Source organism: Pseudopipra pipra, chromosome 3 (assembly GCF_036250125.1).
Source record: "Pseudopipra pipra isolate bDixPip1 chromosome 3, bDixPip1.hap1, whole genome shotgun sequence".
Classification (NCBI taxonomy): Eukaryota; Metazoa; Chordata; class Aves; order Passeriformes; family Pipridae; genus Pseudopipra; species Pseudopipra pipra.
In genome coordinates, this window is record NC_087551.1 from 34154306 (window position 1) to 34166613 (window position 12308).

General features: G+C 39.7%; 2 long non-coding RNA genes across 3 annotated transcripts in view; one reads left to right on the top strand and one right to left on the bottom strand.

Annotated features, from left to right (window-relative positions):
- Window positions 1–2808: 2808 nt before the first annotated feature.
- LOC135411257 (uncharacterized) lies at window positions 2809–7638 on the bottom strand. Its single transcript, XR_010429066.1, has 2 exons — window positions 6975–7638; window positions 2809–6142 (listed from the first exon to the last, which is right to left on the bottom strand). It is a non-coding gene; the product is annotated as an uncharacterized LOC135411257 (long non-coding RNA).
- The window catches only part of LOC135411256 (uncharacterized), a 28404-nt gene continuing 22201 nt past the window's right edge, over window positions 6106–12308 (top strand). For both annotated transcript variants that reach the window (XR_010429065.1, XR_010429064.1), the window contains exon 1: window positions 6106–7065. This is a non-coding gene — a long non-coding RNA (uncharacterized LOC135411256). The remainder of the gene's footprint in view (window positions 7066–12308) is intronic.

Consider the following 12308-nt stretch of genomic DNA (forward strand, 5'->3'; position numbering starts at 1 on the left):
AAAGGTGGAGGAAAAGGAATTAAGATTAGAGAGCAAGTCAAGGCTGATAAAATATGTTTAAAAGGACAATGCTTTTCCTCACTGACATTTATGAATGTAACTAAAATAAGCTCAGTGTCATTTTGCTGGAGATAAACATTTAATTCAAATGACAGATTTTTTTTTTTCTTGAGATTTATCCATAACAAATAACAGTGCCCTCCCCAAATTATCCACAATGGGATGCATGCAATGCATTTTTAAATGCTCTTTTAATTTGCTCAGGTATCATTATTAGATATCTAAACTATGACCTGGTTTGCTTAATTGAGTAAGCATGATAAATAATGCATTATTCATGTTACATATTGGATAAGCATGCAAGCAGGTATTAATAAAATAATGAATGGTCTGAAGTCTACTTCTGTGAGTTCAAGCTTGCACATTTTAAGTTCAGCAAACTTGAATGTCAATAAATTTCAATTGCTAAATATTCCCATAGAATATGTGCTGGAGCTGTATTTATTTATTTATTTATTTAACATGTGTGATAGAATAATTGCAGAGTTTTTGCAACAATATCCTGCCAAGCTTTTATTTGCTATATAACAGGATTTTTTTTTGTTGTGTTGTTTTTTGTTTCTTTTGCCTGATCACTCTATTAGGCACAAGCTCCAAGTTATTTATGGGGAAAAACACCGATGATGAAACAAAAGCTAAAACACAGATGCCATGAACAACTTCTTGAATTTTTCATGATACTTTGGAAAAACAAAACAAATTGAATTGTTCAGAGTAAGATACTGTATTTTTCTAAATCTGCAAATAAAAAAAGGATAGAGAAATTCCTCAAAAGTGAAAATTTGCTACAGCTTTGAATTCCCAGCAATCTGAAATATGTAATTAATATAAAATAAATCTGCATTTCTGTAGAATGCAAGGGCTGAAATGAATGAAAAATGTGAAAGAAAATCTGTGGTAATTTTTTTTCCTATGAAAAATGGTAATTCATGGAATATGACATTTTTCTTATCTTTTTATATAGACATTTCCTTTACTGTAAAACTATTGAAGAACAGAGAGAAATGCACAAAGCCTGGAAAACCTAGAGACTCCTAATCATCATTCAGAGCACCTACCTTTGACACCAGCTTTCACTCTCTGGTATCACTGTTTTAAAGTTGATCTAATACTGTTGCCCTGATCTAATACTGTCTTTCCCCTCTCCATCCCACCCAGAATGGATCATTTCTGCCCTCTCTATGACATCAGCTATAGTGACCTTTTCAGGCATGGGAAGATCAGGTCAATCCACTGATGTTGCTTAAAACTTGTGATGTTCTTCCAGGGTTAACTTTAAATTTGTTTACTTTAGTAATAGAAAAGAAGCAGCTGAAATGTGTTGAAAGCTGGACCACGCATCTCAGCATCACGTTGCTTTTAGATCAGCTTAAATTCATCACGAACCTGAACTTAACCAAGATGCCTAAAAAGGTTGAATAGACAGCCTTTGGTTTCCTCACTTCAACAGAAAATGCTGATAATGTGAAATTTCTTAGCCAACTCTGACTGGGGTTTTTATTCACTTTTCTTGCTTAATAATTTTTAATGACAAGGGATATATAGAATATTTTTTCGCTGTAGTTTCTGCTACATCTGTTGAACATAAGTTCCAGAATCCTATTTACCTCCTCTTACTTCCTCAGCTATTGTCCCTGTTTTCAATCACTCACTTTACCATGGTGCTGTCTATCATTGGTAGATATTACTGTCAAGACTTATATTGATACATATGTTTTCCTATTTATAACAGAAATAGTAGTTCAAAGCTTAACAGAAAAAGAGATTCCACTTATCATACTCCCAAAAAAACTCTTAAAACCTTCTCATATTCAGGCTCAGATGTAATCCTCCATCCTTATCCAGAATGTTTTTCCTTTACAAGAAGTAACACCATTTTCTTCAACATCACACGTTCCTCTGATATTACTCAGGCTTCTCTGGAGCTGTGCTGTAGTGCTGTGCTTAAATCCCACAATTTTTTCCATTATAGGGTCTGCAATATGCAGTTTCTTTCTACCTTGTGAAATGCCTGCTATATCTCAAAACTATGTCTTTTTTCCTCTCTAAACTTGACAAAAGGAAGGAGATTCATTGAAAATTCTACTGGAAAGACTGATTTTCTCATTCTTGTCTTTGACAGACTCATCCCTTTCTGTGCATCAACACACAGCCTCCCTATTCTTCAACCCCTACAGGGCAGTGTCCTGCTCTTCCCACTCAGGCTTCCTTCCACATTGTTTCTCCCACTCATCTCTGTGGATCAGGTTTGAGATCTTGCCTCCGCTTCCTGTAGCATTGAGATTCTAGCATCTATCATCCACCTGTTAGCATTTTGGAATATGGCTTTCCATGTCTGCTTTTCACATAGTGAGAAGGCCCTAGGTTCTACCTGTGAACTTATGCAAAGTTACCGTACCATCTGCCTGTAAACCCTTCCTTAAAATTCTCCTGTGCAAAATTTTATGCAAATCTCTTGAGAGCAGCTAAATTCTCTCAGTGTCTGTCAATCCATCATGTTGATCAAACTAGCTTTACTGTTTCTTGAACTTCTCAGTTTGTAACCCCTCTACTACAAGGGACTTGCTGTATGTACCCTTAAATTTAAAGGATTTGGGCAATGTTGTTTTTTTCTTCCTTTTTTTCCATGGTACAGTTCTTAGTACAGCGAAATCTTAACCTATGTCAGAGTTTGCAACTGCTATGGTAAGAAGAATCAATCACTATAATAGAATAGTAATTATTAATTTAAGAGTATAAAAAATAATATACCATAACCAAACTCAAATTCTTTTATTATTTTCAAATCATTACATTTACAACCAGACAACTTTTAGTGTTTTATCAAATTAAAAATCTCTTTATCTATATAAAAATCTTTTTATTCTTTCAATAAAAATATTACAACAGTACTAAAATCTCGGCAGAGTTTCTGTACTTGAATATTGCAAACAGTGGAGAATACACTGGTATAAATGTCACTGGATGGGACATGAAGAAGACATGCTTCCTTCCACTTCCTTTGGTACAGGCCTTAGTCAGAGAAAAAGGCCATGAATGGCTATGGAAGTTGCTGCTGGTGTTATTATGGTAGGCATTCTAAAAGCATTTTACATTTATGCAAAGGAGAGATCACGTTATCTAATTATCTAAGAATAAAGATATAACTAATTGTAAATTTTAAGTGGATGTATGAATAGAGAAGAAACACTGTTTTTCCAGGTTAGACTATTTTTTTTCTTAGTATACCTCACCCTGAACATGCTCTTTAAGTTGTGCAGCCCTCTGGGTCCATATAGATATTAGGCTGATGCTTTGTGTAGAAGCCCCCTTGCTCAACCTCCACCTTCCAGGATAATCTAGACACAGCAGCAGCAGTCTAACAGGATGTTCCTTCATCAGTGGTGCTGTCAGAAAGAGCCGCTGTGTGACCTCAACATTTGGGCAAAATGCCCCCATAAATAGAGTAAACAATAAAATAATTTGTGATTAATTTACTACAGTTCTACTGTTTCTCCAGTTCAGGTCAGAAATGGTGATGACTCCTCAGAGAAAGCAAACAAGGTCTGGGAAGATGCAGACATCCCATATCTTCATTAGCCTCATTTTAGCAGATCAAAAAGATTCTCAGTCTAGAGAGCAGATGAGCTAGATCTAGTAGTAATCTATGAGGACAGTCCTTATTCAGAGCAATCTAAGTTTTTAAGGTCCTTGCGCTTTTCAGTGTCATTTTAGATGCTGGAGAAGAGACACGCCGCTTTAGGGAACCTGTTCAGAGCTTCCTCAGGGCTCCAGTCCCTTCATGCTGCTCAGGTCAGGTATGGCCTATGGCAGAGCTAGGGGATGAAGTGGTCAACACTTATGACTTTATATATTGAAGGGAAGCATGAAGGAATAATTTAACAGATGTATTTGTGCCTGCAGAAATTTATGGGCATGTTGATATTCTGTGCCAGGACTTTTGAGCTGATGGCTTATATCCTTGCCAAAAGTCATGGAGCTCAGATTTACACGGAGTATATTTGTCATTAGGATTGGTATTCATCAAATGTAACCTTGGTATCTTGTATTACTAAATGTCTTAATGCGAGTTGTTTTAATTTTTTCCAGAGATAACTCTGGAATTATCTTTAAAGCACTCAGCATTCAATCCCCCTCTCCTGTTTTGCCTTTGCTCAACTCCCAGCTGTGTTGAGTGTGATTGGTGACATTTCTAAAGAAAGGAATCATGACTGAAAGTTGCCTCACTGTCGGTGTCCATACTGTTATGGTATGGAGGTGATTTTTTTTTTTTTATTTGAAATATCACAAATGTTTTGTCTTCATCTCACACCACTACGTGATGCCTGCAACTTGAGGGGCTGGCCTCTACGAGCCCCTGGCATATGGGTTTTATGCATTACAGTCTGTAAAGGAGATACCACTTGCAAAGATTTACAGTGTGCCAGGACTGTGTGCCAGATGGTAAAAGCCATATGAGTTGCAGAGCTCTTAAGAGATTTTTTTTTTAGTTTGTTTTTGTTTATCATAGAGAATACACTTCTGGGTTCATAAAGTTTCAGCATGTTCTGCCTACTGCGTCATGGAGAAAAATATTAACTCCATCTCGAATCCAGGCCACCGGGTGTTATAAAAATAGTATTTTAAAAAGGAGGTAGGCTGGCCATTTCCTGGGACAGAAAAAACAGTTGGTTTAAAATACATTCTTGCTATTTTGATACTAAAATGGATTGTTACTGCTGTTATTCTCCGAAATGATTTATTCAGAAGATTAACCAGAGTTCTTTGAAAGAAGTATATTTAAACACTCTGCTTATCCTGATCGCCCAGAAAGGCAATTTTCTTGCTATAAAGAATTACATTTGGGTCGGAGCGTATGTTCACACAGTATCACGGAGGGCTTCCCCTGTCACAAAGACAAACAACTGGTGTAATTTAGAAAGCCCCCGCGGTTTGAGGTTGCAGGCCAGGGGGAAGCCAGTGCAACTCATGGGACGCTCCGGACTAGCAAGAACTCCCGAGTCCAAGACAGATCTATTGCAATACCAAGGGCGCAGCTCCGAGGCGTTTAACGGGACCCGGGGCTCGGTGGGCGCGGGCTCGGGCAGGTGCGGCGGCAGCGCCCCGAGGTGCCGCCAGGTGTCGCCCGCTGGGGCGGGCGGGGCACGGCGGGGCGGGGGGCGCCGGGCAGCGCCGGGGCTGGGGCGGGGGCAGAGCCGGAGCCGCCGCCGCCGTGTCTTCCTGTTTATTGTACTTCAAATAGCTGACCTTGGGACAGACGCGGCCCCGCTCCGAGCGGCAGCGCTCCCGGCCCGCCGCGGCGTTATCAGCCGTTTGTTTAGCTGGGTGGGAAGCCGAGCCCCGCCTGCCCGGGCCGGGATTTTTCCATCAGCCCCGCTGGATTTTTCTAGGCGCTTCGTAGCAAAGTCTCTTGACGCGCGGGGTATGCCCTGGTTTTAGAATTTATATCCCCAGGGCTCCGTTAGGGAGCGCAGTGCCACGAACGCGATCGGAGCTGGCTCCGAACTACGCCCAGAATGCCGCAAGTTTATATGAAAATGAGGTAATCGCAGGTTCAGCATAAACATCTATATTAAAACCCCAACTTTATGCTCTGAATCTGACTAAAAGTCTCTTCAGCTAGACTACAGCTACTGTTGACATACAGGCTATGGACGCGATCCAGGAAAACGAGATATTTTGAGACCGGTGGAGGGCATCTAAAGTTTGTGTTGCTTACTGGTAAAATTATTCATTTTTGTTGAAACCTGCAATTCTTGGCTGAACCGTGCTGTGATAAATAGAGGTAAAACATGGTTGGCTTGACTATTGATAGTAAGCTGCATATTGCTTTGTGTGAGTGAGAGATCAGTGCTGCTTGTGGAGGCGTCCCAGTCTAATCCCTGCCGTAGACGGAATTGACAGCACAGCCACATGGCGTGCACGGCAGATGAGCTGCATGAATGCTTTGGATTTATATGAGTAAATTCGAAGTGTAAATCGGTAGCAGGAATTCTGTTGTAACACCAAAAATAACCACCCCTTGTGCCAGTTCTCTTCCATGTTTCCTGATACATCTTCGTTTTCTTTCCCTTTATGTCTGCTGCAAAACATGGAAGCTTTTAGTCAGTCTCTCAGCTGCTTCAGGGATTTTTTTTTTTTTTTTTTTTTTTTGCTAATCGAGCTGACCCAGTCTTGTTTCCAGGCACCTGGGCCTAAGACAATTCAATGGACGTGGCCATTTATGCTCAGAATGCAGTGACAAGCCTCATTTTACTCTTAGTTATTTGGAACCAGTTTGCTAACTTAAATGTGCCATTTTACATACTTTAGTGATTTTTTTTTTCCCCTTTTTCTATTCCTTTTCTATGCAGTAGTTCAAAAATTTACTTCAAACAACAAATATTACACAGGCCAAAATATTAAGTGTTGAGGAGCTTCCAGTCAGACCCAAACTTGCAGCTGCTGATAGAAAGTGTGAAGCCAATTTTTGATACAGCTCTGCATGCAGTTCGCATGTGGGACAGGCATATATGTGAATGAATTATCACACAGAAGCCCTTTACAACCAAGCAAGCAGATGTATTCCAGAAGGGAACAGATCCATAAACAGAGAAAGCAAGTTTATAGAGAATAGTCCTTACCAAACAGATCAGGTTGGGGTTTTTTTTAATAGAAAAAAACTTTGGAGCTGTTTTTCAGAAGTTTGTGCAGCTGTTAGTTTAGTTGGATAAAAGGAGGTTTTGGCTTTCAGTGTAAGGTAAATATTTTCAGGGATCAAAGAGGTGGAAAATGGGGGCAAGGGGGTGTGTATGTTAAGAGCTCAGCTCTACTCAGCTCTGAGTGGGCTGTTATCTAAACAGGTATTGTGTCTATGTTTGTGTCTACCACACAACTAATACCCTACCGATGAATGAAAATATATATGAACTTACGTTTTGGATGACGTGAATAAAACATATCCAGAAAGCAAACCTTAGAAGTTTTTGTTTTCATGGTCTCCTCTCTCCCTCATGACTTCAAGAGGTATGGTGTCTAGCCTGATGCCTTGGCACACTCTTATCCACTGACAGAAATGCTTTGAACTTCATTTGGAGGAATTCTGGTTAACCACTAGGTAGAGGTTGAGAAATTCTCTATTCATGTGGAGATGAGCCCTCAGTTGCACTCAGAGATTTGTCTGAAAAGCAGATAGAAGGATCTGTTGGGTGTTTTAGCTGTCTTCAGTTTTGAGAAGAGGATTTTGGGATCTAGCTGCAAACATTCATAAAACAGAGACACCTCTCAAGCAACAGCCAGAAGCAAGTGCCTAAACCTGAATGCATCTTGCGAGGTGAGGGATGGAGGCCCCCATGGAGGCCTCTCACAGCTCTTTCCCAACTCTGGCCCGAAGTGACACCGCTTCACCATACTGTAGCTGTCCTTGGGTACAGGCAGCCAAGCTTCCAAGAATGGAATAGGAGGGAAGTTGTAGAACCCCTAAGTGCATTCAGGCCCTGATCGACTTCAGCCGTCATGTCTTTACTGAACACAAGAATCAAAATAACTGCCCTGAGATTTTTACACTGTTCCTTGATGTTCTCTTTACACACAGCTAGGAGAATGAGATGCAACTTGTCCCTGGCACAGAAGAGGAATAAAGTATGACACTCTCATGTAGACCACAAAGGCCTCACACGGCTTTAAGCCTGAAATCTGATGGTTCATTGACAATCAGATTGCAAGGACTGTCTCAGCTTCCTGCTTGAACTAAACACTTTGTCTGCATCCCCATGCTTTTTGTCCTTACTTTCATGAGTCCTTGAGAGTTCCTGGTTCTTCTGTCAGTCCTTGTGGCAGCCACCTTCTCTCCACCAAGAGCTTTCATTTGTTAGTCTCTGGTACAGATGTCACTAAGCTTCGTCTTGTGCTGCTCTGTATTTATGGAAACCCTCTCTTGAAATTATTTGGAGAGCCACTCATGCTCTTCTCCTTCAGATCTTCTGCCTTAAGATTCCTACTAAGGAGGATGCATTTCGAAAATCGTCCAATTACTCTAATGATGGCTAACCTGAGGGGAAGGTAGGAAGAAGGTGGGGCTTTTTTAGGTATTGTAATATTTAAACAATAATTATGTGTTTCTAAAATGGTTTAAACTTTAGATTCTATTTTTTTTCACCAATCACTCCATTTCATAATTTGTATTAGTTCTTTATGTGCAATCTCCATTTAATTTGGTCTTATAATAATTTTCCTTCACTAAATAAAAGAGCTGATTAAGAACATCTTACTAATGCCTCTGATTCAGAAAAATAGACAAATATGTCTTAAAAATCTTTGTTGAACTGGAACCAAAATTACTAGTGCTACTTGTAGTATAATTTTTGCCTGTATGATTTTGTTACCTTTTTCTTAATTGCAAAAGATTATTTCTTTCTCTGCCAGGGATTTGAGCAATGACAGTATATGACCCATCAGGCTAAGCTATGAGACAGTCTTTTTGCACTTTCATGGAAATTTTATTTTTCCTGTTTGCCTTAATTTAAACATCATCACTGATTTTTCATGAACAAGAAAAAAGGTCACTGACAAAGATGACAATAGTTAGTAGGTTCTACCTAATGTTAAGATGTCCAACCTGCCAGCAGCCTAGTATTTCTTTAAACAAATATGCCAGAGGTCTTACATCCAGAACTGGAAGACTTCAAGTACTCCTAAAGAATGGATGAGAGGGCAATGAAAGAGTGTCACAGGTTAATGCGCAGAATTACTTTGAATAAGTAGGCTTTTGAAAGAGCAGTCTCAGAAAATATGCTGCTTCCTGAGAATGCAGTTTGAAGCTTTAATAATTGCTCTGGATGGAAAAGTGACGGAAAATGAATAGGATTGAAATTCTTCACGTTGTCACAGGACACATAAATGAGACAGAGACTACGTCTGGATTTTGCAGAGATTAACATTCAGTCATATACTTATCTATAGCTGGTACTTGTGCCAGCACATAGCTTTGTTGACTGGCCAGAATATCAAAAACTCATGGAGTTTATTGGTTGTTTGTGGATTATCTGAAGAAACTGTTTGATAACAGTCCGCAATTGTTTTGAAACAATTTCAGACACATTCACTAAAGCATGTTAGAACTACTGCTTATCTCCTAGTATCAAACAGATAAACAAGGCTTGTATGTGTACATTTGAAAAATACTGGAGAAAATGAAGCAGAATTTTATTTGCAAATACGAACTCTGTATCAAAGTCCACCATACCGGTAACTTTATATGAAGTCTTTTTAGACTTTATGATTTATTACATATATGATTTATTTTGCACAGGAACTAGGTAAATATGGTAGAGGAAATAGAATCTGTAATATATGCCTCCCAGGCATTCTGTATCTGTCAGTAGCATGTACCTAAAATTACAAAGGATGAAACAATTAGGACAAAGGTATTGTCAAGAAGGTATATTACTGGGAGCATGGCATAGCCATTTTTGGGAAAAGGGGCATAATGAAGAAATATACTGACCAGCTGTTACCAGACAAAAAGGTTTAGGAAGAGCAAAGTGTGCTGAAATTAAAGCTGATGTCCATGCAGTTACTAGGGAGGAAAATGATTATGCTTTTTACTGGCCTGAAGGGGTTGTAAATGAAAATGTTACAGTAGAATGTGAATGTTTTAATACAGATGAAGGGCTGAGAAAGAATAAATGCCAATTCCCCTCCTAACAAGCTACCTGCAGCCATAGGGCAAATACAGAATCAAAGTTATGTGTAAACATGTCATGGGAACCATGTTGGGTGTATGTTACATGTGGCTCTCTTATTTGTGAATCCGTTACAATGAACAATGATTAATACATATATATTATGTATGAATATATAAAACAAACTCCTGATTTAAGAAGACTTTTAGTTATGCTTAATCAAAGCATGTATTTAATTCCCACTGAAGTAAGCTATGCTTGAATCCTTGCTTGATGTGGGACTTAGGCAGTTACTTTCCTTTTCTGGGCATCTTAACATTTCTTGAAACTCACATTTTGCAAGAAATGTTACAGAACAGTATTTTCTCATGAAGACTTTGTTATTGTTCCCATTTTCTTTCATCTAAAATAAAAATAACTCATGCTGAAAATGCAGTCTGTGTATACTGGCAATTAAAAACAAATCAGGAAATCACTCTGCTATATTAAATCACACATGCCTAGTTACAATTTAACGTGCTGGGGAATGAAACCAAATTCCACCCTGAAGTATCAAGCGCTGCTTTTGTAAACACTAGGTTTCTCATTCAGAGCAACTTTTTTTCTCCCCCATGCTTATACCATTAATGTATGCATCCCAAAATTCCTGTGGAAAGTGAAATTATTGGGTTGCCTACCAGTAAATACATGTGGTTCCTGTTTAAAACGATGTTCCAGGTAACTTAAAATGAGAAATCTTGGAGAGTGGCCAGGTTTGCTTTTTCACATGAAAGCAAGGTATCTTGCAATTGGCTATGCTTCTTTAGTAAAAAGGTGTCAAGAGGAGACATTAAAAAGAGAGGAAGCAGGAGAGAGAAAGAGTGTGTGGGAACCTAACACAGCACACTAGGTCCAAGTTCTGCCTTTTTTTCGCTGAAGCAACCCTACTGAAATAACCACTGCTGGAAATAAACCTTGGTTTATAAAGATATTCAGTAAACAAAAAATAACTGATGTCACAGTACCTCAAAGTGGAGGGGATGCACCAAAGATGCTGATGTAGGACATCCAGCCAAGCTTTTTAGTTGTTCTCATCAAAACAAGTTAATTCTCTTGTTTTTCACGGATCTATTTCAACTGCTGTTTCTCTTTCTACTCAGTGAAAGAGTATACGGAGTTTATGTAAAATGTTTTCTATGAATAAGCACAGAGTCATGAGGCTGGGATCTAAAGAACATGTAGGCAGTTGATGAAGTCTGTTATGGAGAATTAATATTGAAAAGGATAACAATTATTATTAATACTGACTTCTGAGGGAATATTGAAACAGGCCTAAATGTAGGTAGCAAATTCATATGACTGCAATACAATATGGCAGTAAAAAAAGGGCAGTGTAATTTGATGCTGCACACAGAGAAGCAGTATCAGAGAGGAAGGAGAGAGCTGCAGTAAGGTGCCAGTGTAAACAGTACCTGGAATTCCCTTTTTAGATTGCTGGCCAGGATGCACTGCCAGATAGGTGACCCCCAAAGAGCAGCAAAATAGCAGGGAAATGTTGAAGATAAAACGACAGTCTTGAGAACGCATTGTTTTGCTGAGGATGGCTGAAGAGAAACATGTTTTGAATACCAAAGAAATGCAAGGATAACAATTAAAGAACATGTGGAGCTTCTTAGTATGAGAATAAGAGCCTGGTGTCAGGGGCACTCAGTGACTTTGATGATCGTACATACATTTTTCTCTGCCTCTGTCATTTAGACTAGCTGCTAGATAGGATGGGACTGCAGTGAACTATCTCAGGACACTTGTCATTTGTGATACTTGCAATTAGCCCCCTCAAAATATTAGAACTATAGCCTGTAGAGGATATACCTGCAGGCAGAGGGGAGTTATAACAGGCGCCATTGGAGTCTGTCTCAGCCAGGGAAGCTGGCAAGGCAGCTTGTGAGTTGGCGCACCAGTGAAGACCCTTGTTCTTTGGGTGTATCATTCAAGACAGACAGGGCCAAATTGCTGCTCAGGCAGAGTAGGCAGTAGCCAGCAGTAGCAGAGCCAACAGCTTTGCCTATGCCAAAGGGCACGAGGGCTGTTTGTAAGAGGAGAACACGCTGCATAAACAACAAATTCCTGCCTCCTCCTCCTCGTCCTCCTCTGCTCTGTGGCTGAGAAAGGGGTGAGAGTTTGCCAGAAGACAAGCAGCACTAATCCCTGTTTCACAGGCACCTGAAGAAAGGTTCACTGCTCCATCTCAGTTTCACCCTCATCCCCGAGGGTCTCTCCAAATTCTCCCAACCCCACCATCTGCCCCAGTGTCTGCTAGCTGTCTTTAAGTCCTTTCACCCACTGGTGTGCTGAACCATGTTAGTCTTTTCCCACCAACAACTTCCTTTCAGTGCATTCCCAAACATGTATCGGTTCTCCCTGTATAGTTAAGTTGCTTTGAGGGATTTAGTTTTACCACCCAAGAGAGAGATGTTTACTCACATGAGGTTAATTTTTACTTCCCCCGAAGGGACATCCTAATTTAGGATAGATGAGTTGATATAGTAACTTTCATATGTTGATTGTGAGCCCCAGACTAGGTCTGCATCAGCCAGCAGAATAGCT